Raw genomic sequence first — 23841 nt, 5'->3', positions numbered from 1 at the left:
TAGAGCTGGTCGTGCAGCGGTTCAGTAGCCTGAGGATCACTGCAGGTTATAGGCTTTTCAGAAGAGGTGGGTCTTCAGGTTCTTTTTGAAGGTTTCCATGGTACGTGAGAGTCTGATGTGTTGGGGTAGAAAATTCTAGAGTATGGGGGAAGCACAGAAGTCTTGTATGCGGTTGTGGGAAGAAGAGATAAGAGGAGAGTAGAGAAGGAGATCTTGAGAGGATTGAAGGTTGCGTGTGGGTAAGTATCAGGAGACCATGTCACTGATGTAGAGAGGAGACAGGTTGTGGATGGCTTTGTATGTCATAATTAGGGCTTTTAACTGGAACCTCTGGAAGATAGGAAGCCAATGAAGGGCTTGGCATAGGGGAGAGGCTGGGGAAAAACAGGGAGACAGGTGGATTATTCGGGCAGCAGAATGTAGGATGGACTGGAGTGGTGCCAGAGTGCTAGAGGGGAGATCAGAAAGTTGGAGATTGCAGTAGTTGAGACAGGAGATGATAAGGGCATGCACTAGTGTTTTTGTGGTGTCATGGTCAAGGAATGCACGGATCCGGGAAATATTTTTGAGTTTGAGGCGGCAGGAGGAGGCTATGGTTTGGATATGTGGCTTGAAAGAGAGAGCAGAGTAAAGGATCACCCCGAGGCACCGAGCATGTGGGACTGGGGAAAGTGAGCAGCCATTGACATTCATGGATAGGTCTGGTGAAGGGGTAGAGTGAGGTGGGGGAAAGATTCTAGCTGAAATAGCAGACAGACATTGTGGGATTTTGGTCAGTAAGGAGGTCAGGACAGTCCAGATAGGCAGATTTGCATGTCATCGTCATAGAGATGATACTGCAAACCATGGGATTCTATGAGCTTTCCTAGGCCGAAGGTGTATATGGAGAAGAGTTAGGGTCCAAGAACTGAGACTTGAGGAACACTGACAGAGAGGGGGTGAGGTGAGGAGGTGGTGTGGGAGAGGGAGACACTGAATGTCCGGTCTGTTAGATATGATCAGACCCAGGATAGGGCCAAGCCTGTGATGCCCAGAGATGAGAGAATCTGGAGCAAGAGGGAATGGTCCACAGTGTCGAACGCAGAAGACAGGTCCAGGAGAAGGAGGACAGAGTAGTGTTGCTTGCTCTTGGCGGTTAGTAGGTCGTTGGTGACTTTAGTTAGGGCAGTTTCAGTTGAGTGATGCAGTCGGAAGCCTGATTGTAAGCGGTCAAAGAGGGAGCAGGAGGAGAGGTGGGAGGACAGTTCAAGATGGACTATCTATCTATCTATCTATCTATCTATCTAATATATACTGTATCTCTCTATCTATCTATTTATCTATCTATCTATCTATCTATCTATCTTTATTTTTGTAAAAATGTGTGATTTTATTATGTGTAATTCCAGAGGATCATAAGAAATACCACCTGCAGTTTTAGAAATGTGCATCTTACCCTTCCAACTGGAGTTACGCTGACGCTTACATGTATCATGTCTCAGTGAATAATCTCCCCCATGGAGACTTCAAAACCATGTAATATCTCAATACTAAACTGCCCATTTTATCAAAGGTGTGAAGGATGCCTGACAGTTCTAGTTTGGTCTTACTATATACTGAGGTCAAATTTTTTTTTTCCTACATATCCATAAAGTTTATATAAGTAAAGAAATAATGTTATTAGTAAAATGCTGGGGTAAAAAGACAAACATTAAGAAATAAAATCCACAAAAACATTTAACCTACTGATGTCTCAATTAATTTTACTTTTATTGGTATCTATTTTTATTTTTGAAATTTACTGGTATCTGCTGCATTTTCCACCCTAGGCTTATACTGCGAGTCAATAAGTTTTCACAGTTTTTTGTGGCAAAATTAAGGGGGTCGGCTTATACACGGGTCGGCTTATACACAAGTATATACGGTTAATCCTCCAATGTTTGCTGGACATGGTATGGGGATAGTTTATAGTTCAGTTAGTACACAGTTAGTACAGACTCCAAACTTCTTACTGTTAACCAGTTAATGTTTTCTTTTCCACCACACTGCAGTGTCAAAAGAGGAAGACAGCGAGACAGGTAGCAACATCGCATCAGAGAGCTCGTGACCTCGAAACAGAAGATCCTCATATCCTGGTATTGTGACATAATATTAAGAATAATATTTATTCATTGATATCGCGCTATTAAATCCACAGCGCTTTACATACATCACCAACACTGTCCCCATTGGGGCTCACAATCTAAACATCCTATTAGTAGGTCTTTACAGTGTGATAGGAAACCCAAACAAACACGGGGAGAACATATAAACTCTTTGCAGATGTCATCCTTGTTGGGATTTGAACCCCAAGACCCCAGTGCTACAAAGCTGTTGTGTTGACTACTGAGCCACTATATACAGTGCTAAGCACTAAGCCACCTTATACAGTGCTAACCACAGAGCCACCACATACAGTGCTAACCACTGAGCCACCGTGCTGCCATAATAGCTATGCAAGAATATTTTTGCTGGCAGCATTGTGTATTAGCTCTTTCTATGCTTATCATATGCACTACACATCTGTTTTCATTGATTTATTTGAGGATGTAATATTGATATCCTATCCTTATAATAGGCCATCAATATTGACACCAGCACTGATCAGTTGCCTGAAGGCGTTGTAGAGCTTCATGGAATAATGACTGCTATTTTACCATACTTATACACTAGGTTCCAATGGTCATTTGTTGATTTTGCAGCATTAAGGCTGGAAACACGGACTGAGAGGCATGCAAGATCAGGGGCGGACCTACCGCCCGTGCAGCTAGTTCATTGCATGGGGGCCCCAGGGGAGAGGGGGCCCCTCCAGCCTCCAGCACTGCATGGCTAATTATTCATGCAAATTAGCCATGTGGACTAGTGGAGCGCGAGCGCTGCAGAGCCAGCAAGGAGGAGAGGAGAACAGCCCCCCTGCAGGAGACCATGGGAGAGGTCTGATGACTCCTGAGGCTGCGTGCCAGCGCAGCCCAGTGCAGAGGAGACAGCCCTGAGGGCTGAGGTGAGAGATCATCAGAGATCAGTCAGCAGCATCAGTGCCGTGGGGGATGAGAGGAGGGTAGACTGTCTGACTGTCACTCACACTGCCTGCCCTGTGGCGCCGGCCAGACGGTGGCTGCAGTTCAGCCGCTGGTCAGTGTGTGACATCACGTGTCTGTCTGAGTCAGTGTGGCCGTGCCCGTGCCCATAGCAGCAGCTCAGTCAGGAGGAATGTGCGGAGTGCAGACACTGTGACTGGAGGGTGGAGTGGACACAGTGTGGAATGGATCCTCTTGGTCTGGACTCTGGCCTGCCCTGCCTGCCTGCACAAGGTAAGAGTACTGGAGCTGAGCAGGACTGAGGGACTGGGACCGAGGAGGCAGGCATGACTTTGGGGGGCTCCTTGGGTGGGGAGAAAACTGAAGCATGGCAGGCATGATTTTGGGGAACTCCGTCCTGGGGGGGAACTGAAGCATGATGGCCTGGCTGATCATGAATGGGGGGCCCCTGGCCTTGGGAGAAGCATGGCCTGGCTGCTCATGAATGGGGGGGGCCCTGGCCTGGGGAGAAGCATGGCCTTGGCTGCTCATGAATGGGGGGGCCCCTGGGGAGAAGCATAGCTGCTCATGAATGGGGGGGCCTGGCCTGGGGAGAAGCATGGCCTTGGCTGCTCATGAATAGGGGGGCCCCTGGGGAGAAGCATGGCTGCTCATGAATGAGGGGGCCCTGAGGGAGATGCTTGGCTGCTCATGAATGGGGAGGCCCTGGCCTGGGGAGAAGCATGGCCTGGCTGCTCATGAATGGGGGGCCCCTGGCCTGGGGAGAAGCATGGCCTTGGCTGCTCATGAATGGGGGGGCCCTGGGGGAGATGCTTGGCTGCTCATGAATGTTGGGCCCCTGGGAGAGATGCTTGACTGCTCATGAATGGGGTGGCTCATGGGGCAGAAGAAACCTGAATCAGGTGGCCCACATAGGGGGAGAAGCAGCATAAACTGTGGGGGCCACATAGGGAGAAGCAGCATAAATTGGGGGTGCCACGTAGGGCGAGAAGCACTATGCCAAAAGTAGACTGCATTTGGGGAGAGCATTATGAAACAAAGGGAAACGGGGGTGCATATATATATTACCTGGAGGCTGTCTTGGGCTATATATATTATATAGAGGCTATGCTGGGCTGTATATATTACCTGAAGGCTATGCTGGACTGTATCTATTACCTTAAAGCTATGCTGAACAGTATATATTACCTGGAGTGGAGGCTATGCTGGCCTGTATATATCACCTGGAAGCGGTGGTGGGCTGTATATATTACCTGAAAGCTGTGCTGGGCTGTATATATTAACTGAAGGCTATGCTCGGCTGTATACCATATTTTATTTGGAGGCTGTGCTGGGCTGTATATATTAACAACTAGAGGCAATGCTGGGCTAGTGGGCTATATATGTTATTTGGAGGCTGCAACTGGCAAATAATAAATACAGCCCAGCAGCACCCTACAGATATTATATCCAGCCCTGCATAGCCTCAATATTAGATATACAGTACATTTATGGTGGGAAAATCTGCAGCAAAAATTGACATTGTGTAGATTTTCCCGCTCTAAAAAACACAGCATATCCGCTGTATATTTTAGTGGCACCATGTAACGCGGATCTAGCACAACTGCACTTGCCACGGCCGGCCACAAGCCCGATAGAGAATGAATGGGGCTTGCCGGATCGGTGCCACAAGTCGCCCGTTAGGCGGCAGAGGTGCGTAAGTCTGCCAGATCTGCTGCTAGTAGGGAGGTGGGCCCGAAAAATTTCTTGCACAGGGGCCCACTACAGTCTGTGTCCGCCCCTGTACAAGATACTCGCATGAGTCTCGCATGACTCACCCGGGACAGCGGCAGGCTCTCTGGATGTGAGTGTGTCAGCTGCATAGAAACTCATACAGATGACATCATGCTCCCTCCTGCCTCCATCCCAGGTGAGTCAAGTAAGACTCGTACAAGTATCTCGCATGCATCTCACACCTTGTGTTTCCAGTCTAAGAGGCCACATTTACTGAATTCAAATGCTTTTTCAATCAAAAACATCTTAGCGGCTTTCACACTGCTAAATTTCTGATCCGTGTCTATTCTTTGTTATTCGTTTTATTCTATTCATTTTATTTGATCCATTTGTGTCAGTTTTTTTCATGCACCCAGAATCGGAGACTGCTCTGGTTTTGGGCTGCCTTGAAAAACGCAGACGCAAATGGACAGACGTGGATCCGTAGCTTTCTGAGTAAAATAACATGGATGTCTATGGAGACGGATCTGTACAGATCCGTGAAAAAAACAGATCTGTGAACCAGATCCGTTCTGCTGTACTGAGAAATCAGCATTTCAATTGATAAATAAATAATGCCTAACAACTATGGTGGATCTTATCCCTCTATTACTCCAGTTCTATTTCCCACAGAGTGCCACCTCCTTCACTGACAGCCTCTATGATGTGCTTCCTTCTGAAAAAAAGAGCTGAAGAGGTGGCACTGAGCGGGTTTAGAGCTGGGGTAACAGATCTACTCCCTCATTTGCATGTGTATGCAATCCGATTTCAGATGAATAGACTGAACATGTAAAAATATTACTGGAATTGTCTTTGAAAGAGCTAAATGGGCATACACAGATTCGGACCGCTTACTCATTCCCTATGGGACTTGTGAACATGTTCGGCACTTGCGGTCTTGCTCTTGCGGTGAGACAAAAAAAACACAGCTAGCAGCGTTTTTTTCTGTTGCTGCAAGTACCGCATTTGCGGGATCGCGGCAAAACTGCAAGTGCCGCACATGTCCGCAAGTCCCATAGGGAATGAATGAGGCCGAATGCAGTGTTGCCAAAAGTGATCCGTTACATGACAGATGCGGAAAAAACTGCCGGATCAGCCATGAATGGCGAAAATCGCTGATGTGAAAGTAGCCCAAGTCACTGCCGACAGTGTCTGCATTAGTCATACTCGCCAATGGGGGGGCAGCACCAGCACAAAAAGTGCCTAGGGCAGCACAAACTCCAAATACGGCCCTGCCTGTAATGTAAGTATTGTTGTCCAATTTGGTTTTTTTTTGCTGCATTGTGGTTTGGCTCTTACCAAGTTTAATTTTTCTTACCTTTTCTTTTCTTTAGTGTTTCACTTGACTTTTGCCTGCTATTCCAACATGTCCTCCACTGAAGCTTCCGAAACTGGACATGACAGTGATTATGTAGTCACATTTGATTTACTGATTGGTATGTAATGACTGACAATTAGTGTTGAGCATTCCGATACTGCAATATCGGGTATCGGCCGATATTCGTGGTATTGGAATTCCGATACTGAGTTCCGATACTTTTTGCATATCAAATACCGGAATCGGAAGTTCCCATAATGCTATGAGCCAGTTTGATTTGATTCAGCCAATGAGGAATCCTAAGAAGTGTGGGCACATCCTGTTATGTATTTTAGGCATGTTAACTAATGGCATGGCTGTGATTGGCTGCGAGCAGAACACCCAGCTGCTCCACCCCCAAACACATGCTGAACAGTGATCTATGGAAAGTGAAACTAGTGAGGGAGGAGGAAGCAACAAGTTCTCATTTCAATGCCAGAACACACCCCCTCTGGATGTTTATCTTAGAAGCAAGAGATGATATCTTGGAAACCGTGCAGACTAGCCACAGAAGGTAAATTACTTATTGTCAGCATTCTGCAGCTTAGATGTGCGCTGAGATTATGTGAAAAGCCTGGACAACCTGTTCTGTTATGTATTTCCGCCAAGTTGGATCGCCCGTCAGGGCTGGTGGGGTACTCGGTAGTGGGCCCTTTGGTTTCAATGGGAGATGTCACGGTAGCTGTGACCCGGTCTGTGGCCCTGGGCGTACATTGTAAAAGGGAAATGTTGAACGTGTGGATGATTAAAGTTTATGAGTGAATGATTCGTGACTCCACCTATGGTGTTCGGCAATAAAGATGTTAAGCCGACGCTGCAGACAGATCCTCTGGGACAGATGGTGTTGTGCAGCTTTGATGTTGTGGCCCTCCACAGGTAGGGCTGTAGTCCCAGGGCAGTGAAGATGGAGAGGTAGTGAAGAGACGTAGATCTTGCAGTGCCAGGCACAGAGATGTAGCAGTGCTGAGTGTGTTGGCGCAGGAATAACTGGAGGACACCAGGGCATGTAGTTCCAAAGCTTTACTCACAGTCTGTTGTGCATACAGGTGCCCGCATCCGTGCCGTGTCCTCCGGGTCAGGGGCTCAGTCAACCTCCAAGCTAGATGAAGCACCCTGTTCCAACACTCCGCCAACATGTGCCTTTTCTGAACGTCTCCCTCTATTGCTACACAACCCCTTTAACATAGTCAATATCTTTGTAACTCTGAACGTCTTAAAAAAAAAATTTATTCCTGCTATTCCATTTGATTGGGCTAAACCTCTATGCCTTTAATGTCTCCTCCACCTCCCCCAATACATTCTACATTATTCTTAGTTGTTTTCCTTCATGTAGAATTAACCTACAAGGAAAGTAAGGGTTTATTTTCATTCCGATATTTGTGTCCCATTGACTTGCATTGGTTTCCGGTATCGGAATCGGCGATATCCGATATTTTTGGGGTATCGGTCCGATCCCATCCGATCCGATATTTCCTGATATCGGAAGGTATCGCTCAACACTACTGACAATACTATACAAGTGGTAAATCATGTATTTTCTTTACAGGAACCTTCCAGTGCGGAAGAGCAGGAGCAGTCAAGTGGAAATGAATGTTCCCAAGGTCGTCGGCCTCAAGTTGCTGAGGAGGAAAGATGGGGTGCAAGTAGCCTTTATCAGAGTTGTAATTGATTTTTTTTTCAGTTTTACTTACAAATTCTTTTTTTGTATTTCATCTATAGGTTCCACAACGTGAGGAAGGACAGCGTGACATAGATAATAACCTATTTAATCAAGAGAGAGCAGTTTTTTGGGAGCCCCGTGATCGGAATCACTCCGACTCAGCCTTGATCCGACAACTCTGGGTAGAAGTGGCAACATCGATGGTGGATGATTGGGACCGTGCCACGCCACATGCCAGAAAGGATTTTGGTAAGTATTGTAATGTGGTCTGATGTGGCAGTGAACATGTAGGTGCATTGCTTTACAATTAATTTTTTCCTTTTATTCTCCCTTCACAGTGAAGAGAATAAAAGTCTGTTAGCGCTTGATGAAGGATCGCTTCAATAAGGACATGAGAGAGGACATTCGGGTTCAAAGTGGTGCTGCTCGGAAAATCAGAAAATATAAGTACCATCAGCATTCTTTTTGAAGCCTGCACTTGCTCAGCGAACATGAGTGTCTTTTGTGTTGTCTTACTATGATTTAAAGTTTTTATTTTTTTAGATAATGTTTTTCATTTATTTTCCACACAGAACCTGGAGCAGCACAACAGAACCTGGATCGTCCTCAGTTGGAGTGGCCCTTCATCAACCAGCCAACGAGCCAGCACAATCCCAAGCATCGACCAGCAATGAAGCAACCAGGCAGGCTTCACAGGCTAGGGAACAGGCAGCCGGTCCAGCAGATTTTCCCTTCTCCCAGCCATCTGCCTCTACTTTACTTGGGTCTGCTTGCCAGTGGCAGAGGTCTTTGTATAGGTCACTCATGCCCAAGTTTATTCACTTAAGCTTGACTTTCCAGGATGGGATTAAGGCTGTTTTAGAAAGAATGGACAGTGGGTTCACTCAAGTGAACACACTTTTCCAGGATTTCCACAGATGCCTTGTCTGCCTGGAAGACTGGCGCAACATTTTTTTTCTCAATAGAGCGGTGCATAACAGAAAATCTACCACCTGATCTCCAGCTGAATGTGATGCAGGCCTGCCAGGCTACTTACAGTCAAGCATTGCAGCAGTCTTGATATCAATAGCAGGCACAAAGTTCTTTCCATACAGGTCAACAAGCTCCAGCACAGCATCAGTGGCAGAATCCGCCAGCACCTTTCTCAACATCATAAGGACTTGGATGTAAGTCTGCTCACCAAGTGACCTATCCACCACCACAACCACCGCTGGACATTAGGACTGTTCCAACAGTACCAAGCTACACCATGCAGCCGAGAGTTATTTAAACGTGTGTATTGTTGAGTGAAGTAATAGCGGGTGTTACAGTAATGGTGTTTATTATTAAAGTTACAGTCAAAGTGTTAGTATTAAAGTCAGCAAACATTACAGGTACATAACATTACAGATACATACTGTAACATTACAGGTCCATTTAACTTCGCAGCTTAAACCATTTCGTCTTGCCATGCCACATGTCTAATATCTGAAACAAAGTAGGCAGCAAATTTGTGATCTTGGTAGTAATCTTGCAATGTGGTATTAACAGGTTCCTCAAGTTCCAAGTTGGGTCGCTCTTTTGCCTGGATGTAATTGTGCAGAACAACACATGCTTAGATTGATTGCTGTTAACAAAATGCGCCATTTAGATACCAGCAATCCAAAGGCACACTCCACAGTTCTTCGTGCCCTTGTCAGTTGGTAGTTGTAAATCCTTTTCGTGTGATTCAAGTCCCAACTTGAGTATGGTTTTATAACGTTGGCACACATTTGAAACACCTTATCCCCAACCACAACATATGGCATTGGCGGTCCTTCAGTGTTCGGAAGAGGTCGTGGCTGTGGAAAATTGAAATTATTCCCATACAAATGTTGACCCATGTCACAGTTTTTGAAAGTCTGTGAGTCATTTCCTTGTCCAAATGAGCCAACATCCACAGCGACAAATTGACAGTCAGCATCGGCAATTGCCATGAGAACAATGGAAAAGTATTTTTTGTAATTGAAATACTCGGATCCACTTCCAGCAGGTTTCATAATCCGAATGTGTTTGCCGTCCACAGCCCCCAAGCAGTTAGGAAAATTACAAATATCCTGGAATTTTGCAGCATTTTCCAGCCAGAGTTCAGTTGTGAGTTGGGGAGGAATTCTTCATGCAGAACATCACATAAAGCACAGCAGGTGTCTTCAACAATCCCAGAAAGCGTTCACACTGTTAAATCAATCCCATATGGCAAATTTGTAAGACCTAAAATGATTTGTTCAGAAAATCATACTTTTTGTCAACAATGCACTAATATTGAACATAAACTGTATGCCAGAGAATACAATAGCTGAGTTATCAATAATTTGCGTGATAAAATTTCTAATGTTACCAGGCAGCAAACTTTAACTAAAAGTAAGAAAACCTTGAATGCCAGAGAGATTATTTCATTCAGCATGCCACATAGTTTGCAGTTTAATAAAATCAAGCTAATAATTGAAAAATATATCCCTATTTTGCACCAATATGATGTTTTTAATCACATGTTATCAAAAGGTCATAGATATATTGCAAAAAGAGGCTGATCTTTCCATACTGCCCTCATGTCTCTCCATACTGCTCCCATGTCTCTCCATCCTGGCCCCATGTCTTTCCATTCTGCCCCTATGTCTCTACATACTGCCCTTATGTCTCCATACTGCCCCAATGTCTTTCTATACTTCCCACATGTTTATCCATATTGTCCCCATGTCCCTCCGCACTGCCCCCATGTCTCCATACTGTCCCAATTTCTTTCCATATTGCCCCATGTCTCTCCATACTGCCCTCATGTCTCGCCATACTGCCCCAATGTCTCTCTACCCTGGCACCATGTCTCTCCACACTGCCCCCATGTCTCTACATACAGCCCCCATGTCTCCATACTGCCCCAATGCAGTTCCATACTGCCCACATGTTTCTCTATATTGCCCCATGTCTCTCCATACTGCCCCATGTGTCTCTATACTGCCCCCATGTCTCCATGCTGCCCCCATATCTCTCCACACTGCCTCCATGCCTCCCCACAATGGCCCTGTGCCTCTCCATGTTGCCCCATGTCTCTCCATTCTGCTCCCATGTCTCTGCAAACAGCCCCAATGTCTCCATACTGTCCACATGTCTCTCCATATTTCCCCCATGTCTCTCCATGCTGCCCCCATGTCTCCATGCTGCCCCATATAATAATACTAATAATAATTTTATTTCTATAGCGCCGACTTATGCTGCAGCACTTTACATTGTAGAGGGGACTTGTACAGACAATAGACATCACAGCATAACAGTAAACACATAGATCAAAACAGATGACAAGAGGAACGAGGGCCCTGCTCACAAGCTTGCAATCTATGAGGAAAAGGGGAGACACAAAACGTAGATGGTAACAATTGCTTTCATTATGTGGACCTGCCAAAGTGTAAGAATCTGGTGTTCATGTAACACTGCATGAACCAGTTATCAGCCTAGAAAAAAGGGGAAGAAAGTTCCAGCACTAGGAATGGAAAATTAAAAATCCATTTTATTGTGCCAATGCATATTCAAATTCCAGCAGGTACAGCATATCAGTCGGATGACTGCAGAACAACGTGTTTCGACGCCTCAGGTCTTAATCATGTTCTGACATTAAATGCAACCAACTTCCTTATGTTGGATTCTCCCACCTCCAATAATTAGAAACAGATGTGTGAACTGCTCCAAAGGAGCTCCTGATATGGTAATGGTAGGAGAGCCAAACAGAATGGAAGGAAAAACAGTCAGTGTAGACAACATAACATAAATAACATGCATAATATACTTTATCTTTTTTTCTCTCTTTCTTTCCTTTCCCCTCTTTCTCCCTTTTCCTTTTTCCTTTTAAAAGGAGATATAAAAACTCCTAATGTAAAATAAAAAAGATGAATATGAACATCAATAATTGCAACCACATATTTTAAAGTACATATCACATATTCATGTCCCATAAATAATGTACCATAAATTATACTACAAAAGGATATGTACAAAAAAAAAACAAAAAACAAAAAAACACGCAATCAAATATATGGGTAAATTCAGTATCCACCAAGACATCATCCCATCATTATTAGGGACAATTCCTAAGAGAAATTTTTATCCACATTAAATAAGTATGATGTCTACTGGATACACAAAAATCACATCATCTGAACTGTATCAAAGAGCAGTCTTTTCTCTTCCCTATTTCTCTCCTCCTACCCCTTCTTCCTTTCCTCATTCCTTTCTTTATCATATTTTTATTTATCAGATTAATATAAAGGAGAAAAAAAAAACAAAAAGAAAAAAAAAAAAAAAAAAACGAAATGAAAATATCTCCAAAAAAACTTTTTAAAATTTTTTTTTCTTTTTTTTTTCTTTTTTTCCCTTCCTTCCCTTTTTTTTCCTTTCCTTTTCCTCCTTTTCCTTCTCTCCCTTTCCTTCCTTTCTCCTTTCCCTTCTCTTTTCTCTTTCTTTCTTTTTATTTTATATAAAAATATTTGATAAATCTCCAAATGAGAAAACCCCAACCAATACACAACAAACGATCCATACAATATATTGCAACCCCTGAATGAGAGTCTGGGATAAACGTATTTAGTAATGCAATATAAGATCCTGTCGGCTATTCATTCCATCTGGATATCTTGTGCCCAGGGTGAAGATCCAGAAAGACTCCCTGTTCAAGAGTTTCCTTCTGTGATCTCCACCCCGAATCGGTCTGTGCACCTGTTCTATTCCCATGAAGTAAAAGCCACTGACATCCCCCTTGTGAACTGTGGCAAAGTGCTTTGAAACTGCCGAAACCGCAACAGCATTATGATTAGACACATCTGAGAGATGCCTCCTGATTCTGACCTTCAGGGGTCCCGTGGTGCAACCAGTGTATTGGATGTTACAAATTCTGCATGATATTAAATATACAATGTAGGAGGAATTACAATTTATTAAGTTTTTAATGGTAAATGTTTTTTTATTTACCATAGAAAAAAATGTTTTTCCTTTTTGTGCAAAATTACAGGTTTTACATCTAGCTGCACCACATTTATAAAAACCCTTTAGTGTCATCCATGAGGATCCTTCTGTCTGGCCACTCTCACTAGTAAAAAGACTGGGGGAAAGAATAGTGCTAAGTGTAGGTGCCCGTTTGGCAACATACTTAATATTATTCTGAATCACCTGTTTTAGAATGGGATCCTCATTAAGGATTGGTAGGTATTTTCTCACAATGCTAGTAACCGTATTGTACTGGTTACTGTAATTGGTTGAAAAGACAATATTATTATTAGTTTTATTTTTCAGATAAGATGATTTATGTTTAAACAGTAAGTCTTCCCTGTTGATTTCACGTACAATTGATTTAGCTCTATTAAGAATCCAGGGACGATACCCCCTCTTGGAAAGCCTGCTGCAAACCTGACTTTCTTCCCTATTGTAATCACTGGATTGGGAGCAATTTCGTTTTATTCGAATCAATTCCCCCACCGGAATATTATTCTTGGTCTGTACCCCATGGCAGGAATCTGCCGTTAAGATGGAATTAGTGGCAGTAGGTTTGCGGTAAGGAGTGACTATGACCACATCCGAATCACTAATAGATAAGGTGACGTCCAAAAAATTCATTGTGGTCAAATGATGATAAGAGGTAAATTTTAGATTAAATTCATTAGTATTCAAATATGAAACAAACCCCTGTATACTATCTTCTGGACCACACCAAATCATCAGCAGATCGTCCAAATATCTGCCATACCATAGCAGGCATTTGGAAAATGGATTCTCATCCGAATACAGGAAATCCTCCTCCCACCTCGCCATAACGATATTTGCAAGGGAGGGGGAGAAGCGAGCTCCCATACTAACTCCTCTGCACTGCAAATAAAAATTTTTGTCAAAAGAAAAATAATTATGCTTTAGGAGAAAATCAGTAGATGAGATTAAAAAATCTTTCAAACATGTGTCATAGTCACTAAATCTGTCTAGATGTTGGGATAGGCAGCGTAATGCAACGCTATGAGGTATAGATGGATATAAAGATATCACGTCGCATGAGAGCCAGGAATAATGAGATTTCCAACAAAAATTGTCCAGAGCCTTAACCACCTCCTTTGTATCCCTGATATAACCTGGTATATCAAGAATCAAAGGTTGTAGAAAATGATCTATCCAGCCTCCCAAATTCTCCCCCAATGAGCCAATGCCTGAAACTATTGGTCTCAGTGGGGGAGGAAAAATGTTTTTATGAACTTTTGGGAGACAATGGTAAATCGGAACCACAGGGTTTTTATTAAATAAAAAATCCTTAGTTTTCTCACTAATAGCACCTACACAGACTCCTTCCTCTAGATTTTTCAATAATAAATTATTATAATGTCTAGTGGGGTCCTGATCTAACTCTATATAGGTGTCTATATCCTGTAGGTCCTGAAGAATCAATTTTTTATATAAACCTGAATTCAACAGTACAATGGCACCCCCCTTATCAGCCTCCCTGATTATAAGATCAGGGTTAAGTTTTAACTCTTTCAGAGCCAATCTTTCCCTGTGTGTTAGATTATCCTTAGGGGGAACCATTGTATCATTCAATTCTATAAGTTCAGTGACAATAAGCTCCTGGAACAAATCCAGTATTGGGGGTCGTGATTGTACCGGATAATATTCCCGATTAGAAAGTGCAGGTTGAGCAAGCATGGTGGATTTAACCAAGGCAGTATCACAATTGGCAGAAAGGAGTCTAAGATCCATTACAGCTTTCTGTTCACAAAAGGAAAAAAAAGTGTTACTACAATTAGGAATAATCATATCAGTATTAATATTGACATCAACGTCCTGTGGGGGGATCCCATTGTTGTTGTCAAAAAAATGACGTTTTAATGTGATGTTACGTGCAAATTTATTCAAGTCCAATATAGTCTGGAAAATGTTGAAGTTTGTATTAGGGGCAAATCCCAAACCCCTGCTCAACAAAGAAATCTGCTCTTCAGATAGCACGTAACTAGACAAATTCCACACAGGAAGGGTTAATGTCTCTGATGTTGATGGTATACACGAGAGGCATTGTTTCTGGTGTTTCCTGCCCGCTCTTCTGGTACGTTTTTTGACTTATTTTTTTGGAACACTTGTGCTGGATTCTTGGTAATATATTGTTTAGATCTAGTAGTGATGCCAGATATGTCCAATGAGGAATTGGAAAAATCAGTTACTCCATCTGAGGTGGAGGGCAGAGATGTATCACCTGTAGAGTCAAAGTTGTCAAAATTGACTCGATTAAAACTGGAGTGACGTCTCCTTCTAATAATCGATCTTGGTTTATAGTTCCAGGTGTAAATCTCATTTTTGGCATAATCCGTGGAGTCTCTCATAAACTTCTTCTTTTTAATCTCCATAATATTTCTCTCCAATTTTGACATTTTTGTTTGTATTTTGTCATAGGAGATTTTATATGAGTCCAAGTTATTAAATTTCTTGAGAGAATCCTTTATATTAAGTATATTGGATTTTGTCTGCACCAATTCCAGTTCCTCCTGTTTAACAATTAAATGCATCAGTTTAATGGAACAGTCACTTAGTATATTATTCCAGTTTGTAGTGAACTCGGTGTTATATTTAGTAGTGGGAAATTTTCTTAAACGTAAACCTCTAGGTATCATACCTTTATCGATGTACGTCTTTAAAGAGGTAGAATCCCACCAAATCTTGAGTTCTTTGACCATGTTCCGTTCAAGATCCAGCATGTGTTCTGAGAATGAATCCTGTTCAGATGATGGTGATGCGTTTTCCGTTGCATTAAAAATTGATGCCAATTTGGAAAGTCTAGTAGTATATTCATCTTGATCCATAGGAGGATCTACACCAGGATCCGACATTTAGATGGTAAAAATATGCAATTTCAATATGACAAAATCCTCAGTCGGGAGCACGAGATTCAAAGCCAAGGTAAATGGAGTAAAAGAACAGATTAATCCAGCTCACCGCACTGCCTTGCTGGTAGGATCCAAATCCTGCGCACGGATTTGACTAGGCAGTCAATCAATAGTAGAAAAAAGGGAAGAAAGTTCCAGCGCTAGGAATGGAAAATTAAAAATCCATTTTATTGTGCCAATGCATATTAAAATTCCAGCAGGACTGAGGATTTTGTCATATTGCAATTGCATATTTTTACCATCTAAATGTCGGATCCTGGTGTAGATCCTCCTATGGATCAAGATGAATATACTACTAGACTTTCCAAATTGGCATCAATTTTTAATGCAACGGAAAACGCATCACCATCATCTGAACAGGATTCATTCTCAGAACACATGCTGGATCTTGAACGGAACATGGTCAAAGAACTCAAGATTTGGTGGGATTCTACCTCTTTAAAGACGTACATCGATAAAGGTATGATACCTAGAGGTTTACGTTTAAGAAAATGTCCCACTACTAAATATAACACTGAGTTCACTACAAACTGGAATAATATACTAAGTGACTGTTCCATTAAACTGATGCATTTAATTGTTAAACAGGAGGAACTGGAATTGGTGCAGACAAAATCCAATATACTTAATATAAAGGATTCTCTCAAGAAATTTAATAACTTGGACTCATATAAAATCTCCTATGACAAAATACAAACAAAAATGTCAAAATTGGAGAGAAATATTATGGAGATTAAAAAGAAGAAGTTTATGAGAGACTCCACGGATTATGCCAAAAATGAGATTTACACCTGGAACTATAAACCAAGATCGATTATTAGAAGGAGACGTCACTCCAGTTTTAATCGAGTCAATTTTGACAACTTTGACTCTACAGGTGATACATCTCTGCCCTCCACCTCAGATGGAGTAACTGATTTTTCCAATTCCTCATTGGACATATCTGGCATCACTACTAGATCTAAACAATATATTAACAAGAATCCAGCACAAGTGTTCCAAAAAAATAAGTCAAAAAACGTACCAGAAGAGCGGGCAGGAAACACCAGAAACAATGCCTCTCGTGTATACCATCAACATCAGAGACATTAACCCTTCCTGTGTGGAATTTGTCTAGTTACGTGCTATCTGAAGAGCAGATTTCTTTGTTGAGTAGGGGTTTGGGATTTGCCCCTAATACAAACTTCAACATTTTCCAGACTATATTGGACTTGAATAAATTTGCACGTAACATCACATTAAAACGTCATTTTTTTGACAACAACAATGGGATCCCCCCACAGGACGTTGATGTCAATATTAATACTGATATGATTATTCCTAATTGTAGTAACACTTTTTTTTCCTTTTGTGAACAGAAAGCTGTAATGGATCTTAGACTCCTTTCTGCCAATTGTGATACTGCCTTGGTTAAATCCACCATGCTTGCTCAACCTGCACTTTCTAATCGGGAATATTATCCGGTACAATCACGACCCCCAATACTGGATTTGTTCCAGGAGCTTATTGTCACTGAACTTATAGAATTGAATGATACAATGGTTCCCCCTAAGGATAATCTAACACACAGGGAAAGATTGGCTCTGAAAGAGTTAAAACTTAACCCTGATCTTATAATCAGGGAGGCTGATAAGGGGGGTGCCATTGTACTGTTGAATTCAGGTTTATATAAAAAATTGATTCTTCAGGACCTACAGGATATAGACACCTATATAGAGTTAGATCAGGACCCCACTAGACATTATAATAATTTATTATTGAAAAATCTAGAGGAAGGAGTCTGTGTAGGTGTTATTAGTGAGAAAACTAAGGATTTTTTATTTAATAAAAACCCTGTGGTTCTGATTTACCATTGTCTCCCAAAAGTTCATAAAAACATTTTTCCTCCCCCACTGAGACCAATAGTTTCAGGCATTGGCTCATTGGGGGAGAATTTGGGAGGCTGGATAGATCATTTTCTACAACCTTTGATTCTTGATATACCAGGTTATATCAGGGATACAAAGGAGGTGGTTAAGGCTCTGGACAATTTTTGTTGGAAATCTCATTATTCCTGGCTCTCATGCGACGTGATATCTTTATATCCATCTATACCTCATAGCGTTGCATTACGCTGCCTATCCCAACATCTAGACAGATTTAGTGACTATGACACATGTTTGAAAGATTTTTTAATCTCATCTACTGATTTTCTCCTAAAGCATAATTATTTTTCTTTTGACAAAAATTTTTATTTGCAGTGCAGAGGAGTTAGTATGGGAGCTCGCTTCTCCCCCTCCCTTGCAAATATCGTTATGGCGAGGTGGGAGGAGGATTTCCTGTATTCGGATGAGAATCCATTTTCCAAATGCCTGCTATGGTATGGCAGATATTTGGACGATCTGCTGATGATTTGGTGTGGTCCAGAAGATAGTATACAGGGGTTTGTTTCATATTTGAATACTAATGAATTTAATCTAAAATTTACCTCTTATCATCATTTGACCACAATGAATTTTTTGGACGTCACCTTATCTATTAGTGATTCGGATGTGGTCATAGTCACTCCTTACCGCAAACCTACTGCCACTAATTCCATCTTAACGGCAGATTCCTGCCATGGGGTACAGACCAAGAATAATATTCCGGTGGGGGAATTGATTCGAATAAAACGAAATTGCTCCCAATCCAGTGATTACAATAGGGAAGAAAGTCAGGTTTGCAGCAGGCTTTCCAAGAGGGGGTATCGTCCCTGGATTCTTAATAGAGCTAAATCAATTGTACGTGAAATCAACAGGGAAGACTTACTGTTTAAACATAAATCATCTTATCTGAAAAATAAAACTAATAATAATATTGTCTTTTCAACCAATTACAGTAACCAGTACAATACGGTTACTAGCATTGTGAGAAAATACCTACCAATCCTTAATGAGGATCCCATTCTAAAACAGGTGATTCAGAATAATATTAGGTATGTTGCCAAACGGGCACCTACACTTAGCACTATTCTTTCCCCCAGTCTTTTTACTTGTGAGAGTGGCCAGACAGAAGGATCCTCATGGATGACACTAAAGGGTTTTTATAAATGTGGTGCAGCTAGATGTAAAACCTGTAATTTTGCACAAAAAGGAAAAACATTTTTTTCTATGGTAAATAAAAAAACATTTACCATTAAAAACTTAATAAATTGTAATTCCTCCTACATTGTATATTTAATATCATGCAGAATTTGTAACATCCAATACACTGGTTGCACCACGGGACCCCTGAAGGTCAGAATCAGGAGGCATCTCTCAGATGTGTCTAATCATAATGCTGTTGCGGTTTCGGCAGTTTCAAAGCACTTTGCCACAGTTCACAAGGGGATGTTAGTGGCTTTTACTTCATGGGAATAGAACAGGTGCACAGACCGATTCGGGGTGGAGATCACAGAAGGAAACTCTTGAACAGGGAGTCCTTCTGGATCTTCACCCTGGGCACAAGATATCCAGATGGAATGAATAGCCGACAGGATCTTATATTGCATTACTAAATACGTTTATCCCAGACTCTCATTCAGGGGTTGCAATATATTGTATGGATCGTTTGTTGTGTATTGGTTGGGGTTTTCTCATTTGGAGATTTATCAAATATTTTTATATAAAATAAAAAGAAAGAAAGAAGAAAGAGAAGGGAAAGGAGAAAGGAAGGAAAGGGAGAGAAGGAAAAGGAGGAAAAGGAAAGGAAAAAAAAGGGAAGGAAGGGAAAAAAAGAAAAAAAAAAGAAAACATTTTTTTAAAATTTTTTTGGAGATATTTTCATTTCGTTTTTTTTTTTTCGTTTTTTTTTTTTTTTTTTTTTCTCCTTTATATTAATCTGATAAATTAAAATATGATAAAGAAAGGAATGAGGAAAGGAAGAAGGGGGAGGAGGAGTGAAATAGGGAAGAGAAATGACTGCTCTTTGATACAGTTCAGATGATGTGATTTTTGTGTATCCAGTAGACATCATACTTATTTAATGTGGATAAAAATTTCTCTTAGGAATTGTCCCTAATAATGATGGGATGATGTCTTGGTGGATACTGAATTTACCTATATATTTGATTGCGTGTTTTTTTTTTTTTTTTTTTGTACATATCCTTTTGTAGTATAATTTATGGTACATTATTTATGGGACATGAATATGTGATATGTACTTTAAAATATGTGGTTGCAATTATTGATGTTCATATTCATCTTTTTTATTTTACATTAGGAGTTTTTATATCTCCTTTTAAAAGGAAAAAGGAAAAGGGAGAAAGAGGGGAAAGGAAAGAAAGAGAGAAAAAAAGATAAAGTATATTATGCATGTTATTTATGTTATGTTGTCTACACTGACTGTTTTTCCTTCCATTCTGTTTGGCTCTCCTACCATTACCATATCAGGAGCTCCTTTGGAGCAGTTCACACATCTGTTTCTGATTATTGGAGGTGGGAGAATCCAACATAAGGAAGTTGGTTGCATTTAATGTCAGAACATGATTAAGACCTGAGGCGTCGAAACGCGTTGTTCTGCAGTCATCCGACTGATATGCTGTACCTGCTGGAATTTTAATATGCATTGGCACAATAAAATGGATTTTTAATTTTCCATTCCTAGTGCTGGAACTTTCTTCCCTTTCTTCTACTATTGATTGACTGCCTAGTCAAATCCGTGCGCAGGATTTGGATCCTACCAGCAAGGCAGTGCGGTGAGCTGGATTAATCTGTTCTTTTACTCCATTTACCTTGGCTTTGAATCTCGTGCTCCCGACTGAGGATTTTGTCATATTGGAATTGCATATTTTTACCATCTAAATGTCGGATCCTGGTGTAGATCCTCCTATGGATCAAGATGAATATACTACTAGACTTTCCAAATTGGCATCAATTTTTAATGCAACGGAAAACGCATCACCATCATCTGAACAGGATTCATTCTCAGAACACATGCTGGATCTTGAACGGAACATGGTCAAAGAACTCAAGATTTGGTGGGATTCTACCTCTTTAAAGACGTACATCGATAAAGGTATGATACCTAGAGGTTTACGTTTAAGAAAATTTCCCACTACTAAATATAACACCGAGTTCACTACAAACTGGAATAATATACTAAGTGACTGTTCCATTAAACTGATGCATTTAATTGTTAAACAGGAGGAACTGGAATTGGTGCAGACAAAATCCAATATACTTAATATAAAGGATTCTCTCAAGAAATTTAATAACTTGGACTCATATAAAATCTCCTATGACAAAATACAAACAAAAATGTCAAAATTGGAAAGAAATATTATGGAGATTAAAAAGAAGAAGTTTATGAGAGACTCCACGGATTATGCCAAAAATGAGATTTACACCTGGAACTATAAACCAAGATCGATTATTAGAAGGAGACGTCACTCCAGTTTTAATCGAGTCAATTTTGACAACTTTGACTCTACAGGTGATACATCTCTGCCCTCCACCTCAGATGGAGTAACTGATTTTTCCAATTCCTCATTGGACATATCTGGCATCACTACTAGATCTAAACAATATATTAACAAGAATCCAGCACAAGTGTTCCAAAAAAATAAGTCAAAAAACGTACCAGAAGAGCGGGCAGGAAACACCAGAAACAATGCCTCTCGTGTATACCATCAACATCAGAGACATTAACCCTTCCTGTGTGGAATTTGTCTAGTTACATGCTATCTGAAGAGCAGATTTCTTTGTTGAGCAGGGGTTTGGGATTTGCCCCTAATACAAACTTCAACATTTTCCAGACTATATTGGACTTGAATAAATTTGCACGTAACATCACATTAAAACGTCATTTTTTTGACAACAACAATGGGATCCCCCCACAGGACGTTGATGTCAATATTAATACTGATATGGTTATTCCTAATTGTAGTAACACTTTTTTTTCCTTTTGTGAACAGAAAGCTGTAATGGATCTTAGGCCGGGGTCACACTGGCGAGGAATACGGGAGAGTGAGAGGCGCAAAAAGCACGCATTAGGCTAGTTTCACACTTGCTTTTTTTTGCAGCGCGTTTTTCCCGCAAAAAAACGCATTGAAAAAACGCATACAAAAGCATACAACTGCTGCGTTTTTTTCAAGCATTTTTATGAGCATGCATGAAAAAAACGCAGCGTTTTTAAGCGTTTGTATGCGTTTTTACCGCGTTTGCGTTTTTTTCCAACATTAGGTGGCCACTCACACTAACCCAAACCATGACTTTACTAACCCTAACCCTGACCCTAACCCTAACCCTGACCCTAACCCTAACCCTAACCCTTAACCAAACCATACTTAACCCTAACCCTGACCCTAACCCTGAACCTAACCCTTAACCAAACCATACTTAACCCTAACCCTGACCCTAACCCTAACCCTAACCCTAACCCTGACCCTAACCCTAACCCTAACCCTAACCCTAACCCTAACCCTGACCCTGACCCTGACCCTTAACCAAACCATACTTAACCCTAACCCTAACCCTGACCCTAACCCTTAACCAAACCATACTTAACCCTAACCCTGACCCTAACCCTGACCCTGACCCTAACCCTTAACAAAACCATATTTAACCCTAACCCTGACCCTAACCCTTACCCTAACCCTTAACCAAACCATACTTAACCCTAACCCTAACCCTAACCCTGACCCTAACCCTAACCCTAACCCTAACCCTTAACCAAACCATACTTAACCCTAACCCTGACCCTAACCCTTAACCAAACCATACTTAACCCTAACCCTGACCCTAACCCTTAACAAAACCATACTTAACCCTAACCCTGACCCTAACCCTGACCCAAACCCCAACCCTAACACTGACCCTGACCCTAACCCTAACCCTTAACCCCCTTAACTAACCCTAACTCTAACCCAAACCCCTAAATTCCATGGTTAACAAAAAAAAACGCATGTGCAAAAAAACGCATACATGAGCATGCCAGTGCGCACATATGCGCATCCATAGGCTATAATGGCCATTTTTAGCGCAAAACGTGCGCATATGTGCGCATGCGCTTTTTTGCAGGGCCAAAAAATGCAACATGCTGCGTCTGGAAAATACAAACGCACACCCCAAAAAAACGCAGCGCATGAAAATCGCATACATGCGCTTACCAGTGCGCAGGTATGCGCACCCATGTTAAATATAGGGGAAAAAACGCATGCGCACATATGCGTTTTTTTCCAGCGCAAAAAAACGCAAATGTGAAACCAGCCTTAGACACGGACAAATGATTCTCTATGGGGTCCCTCGCACCAGCCGTATATTTCTCCTCAGTATCCTACGCTCCGTGCCACTCGCAGCATGCTGCGATTGTCAGCGTACTACGCCCGTAATACGCCAATGCAAGTCTATGGGTGCGCAAAAAATACAGATTACACACGGACCACACATGTGACTTGCGAGAAATACGCACCAGGTGTCTTTTAGCAAAGCCGGCAATTCAGTGCGCTATACAGTAAACTCACACTGACAGTTTTAATAAAGAAATGAAAGAATAGATATACACACATAGAATACATATATATATATATATGCATTCTATGTGTGTATATCTATTCTTTCATTTCTTTATTAAAACTGTCATAGGGCTCCATTATAAGTCCATTTTGCAAGCCTGCGAGAAAATCTCTCCATACGGATGCCATACGGATTACATACGGATGCTGACATGCGCAAAATACGCGACCACACCTTCATTACGGATGACATACGGAGCACTGTTTAGGGGTCTGTCATCCGTATTACGCATGTAAAATACTGACCGCATTTTGCGCAGGTTAGTGTGACTCCAGCCTTAGACTCCTTTCTGCCAATTGTGATACTGCCTTGGTTAAATCCACCATGCTTGCTCAACCTGCACTTTCTAATCGGGAATATTATCCGGTACAATCACGACCCCCAATACTGGATTTGTTCCAGGAGCTTATTGTCACTGAACTTATAGAATTGAATGATACAATGGTTCCCCCTAAGGATAATCTAACACACAGGGAAAGATTGGCTCTGAAAGAGTTAAAACTTAACCCTGATCTTATAATCAGGGAGGCTGATAAGGGGGGTGCCATTGTACTGTTGAATTCAGGTTTATATAAAAAATTGATTCTTC

This window comes from Dendrobates tinctorius, unplaced genomic scaffold (genome assembly GCF_039654945.1).
Source record: "Dendrobates tinctorius isolate UK_male_01 unplaced genomic scaffold, ASM3965494v1 ptg000191l, whole genome shotgun sequence".
NCBI classification, from domain to species: Eukaryota; Metazoa; Chordata; class Amphibia; order Anura; family Dendrobatidae; genus Dendrobates; species Dendrobates tinctorius.
This window is presented reverse-complemented; position numbering follows the sequence as displayed.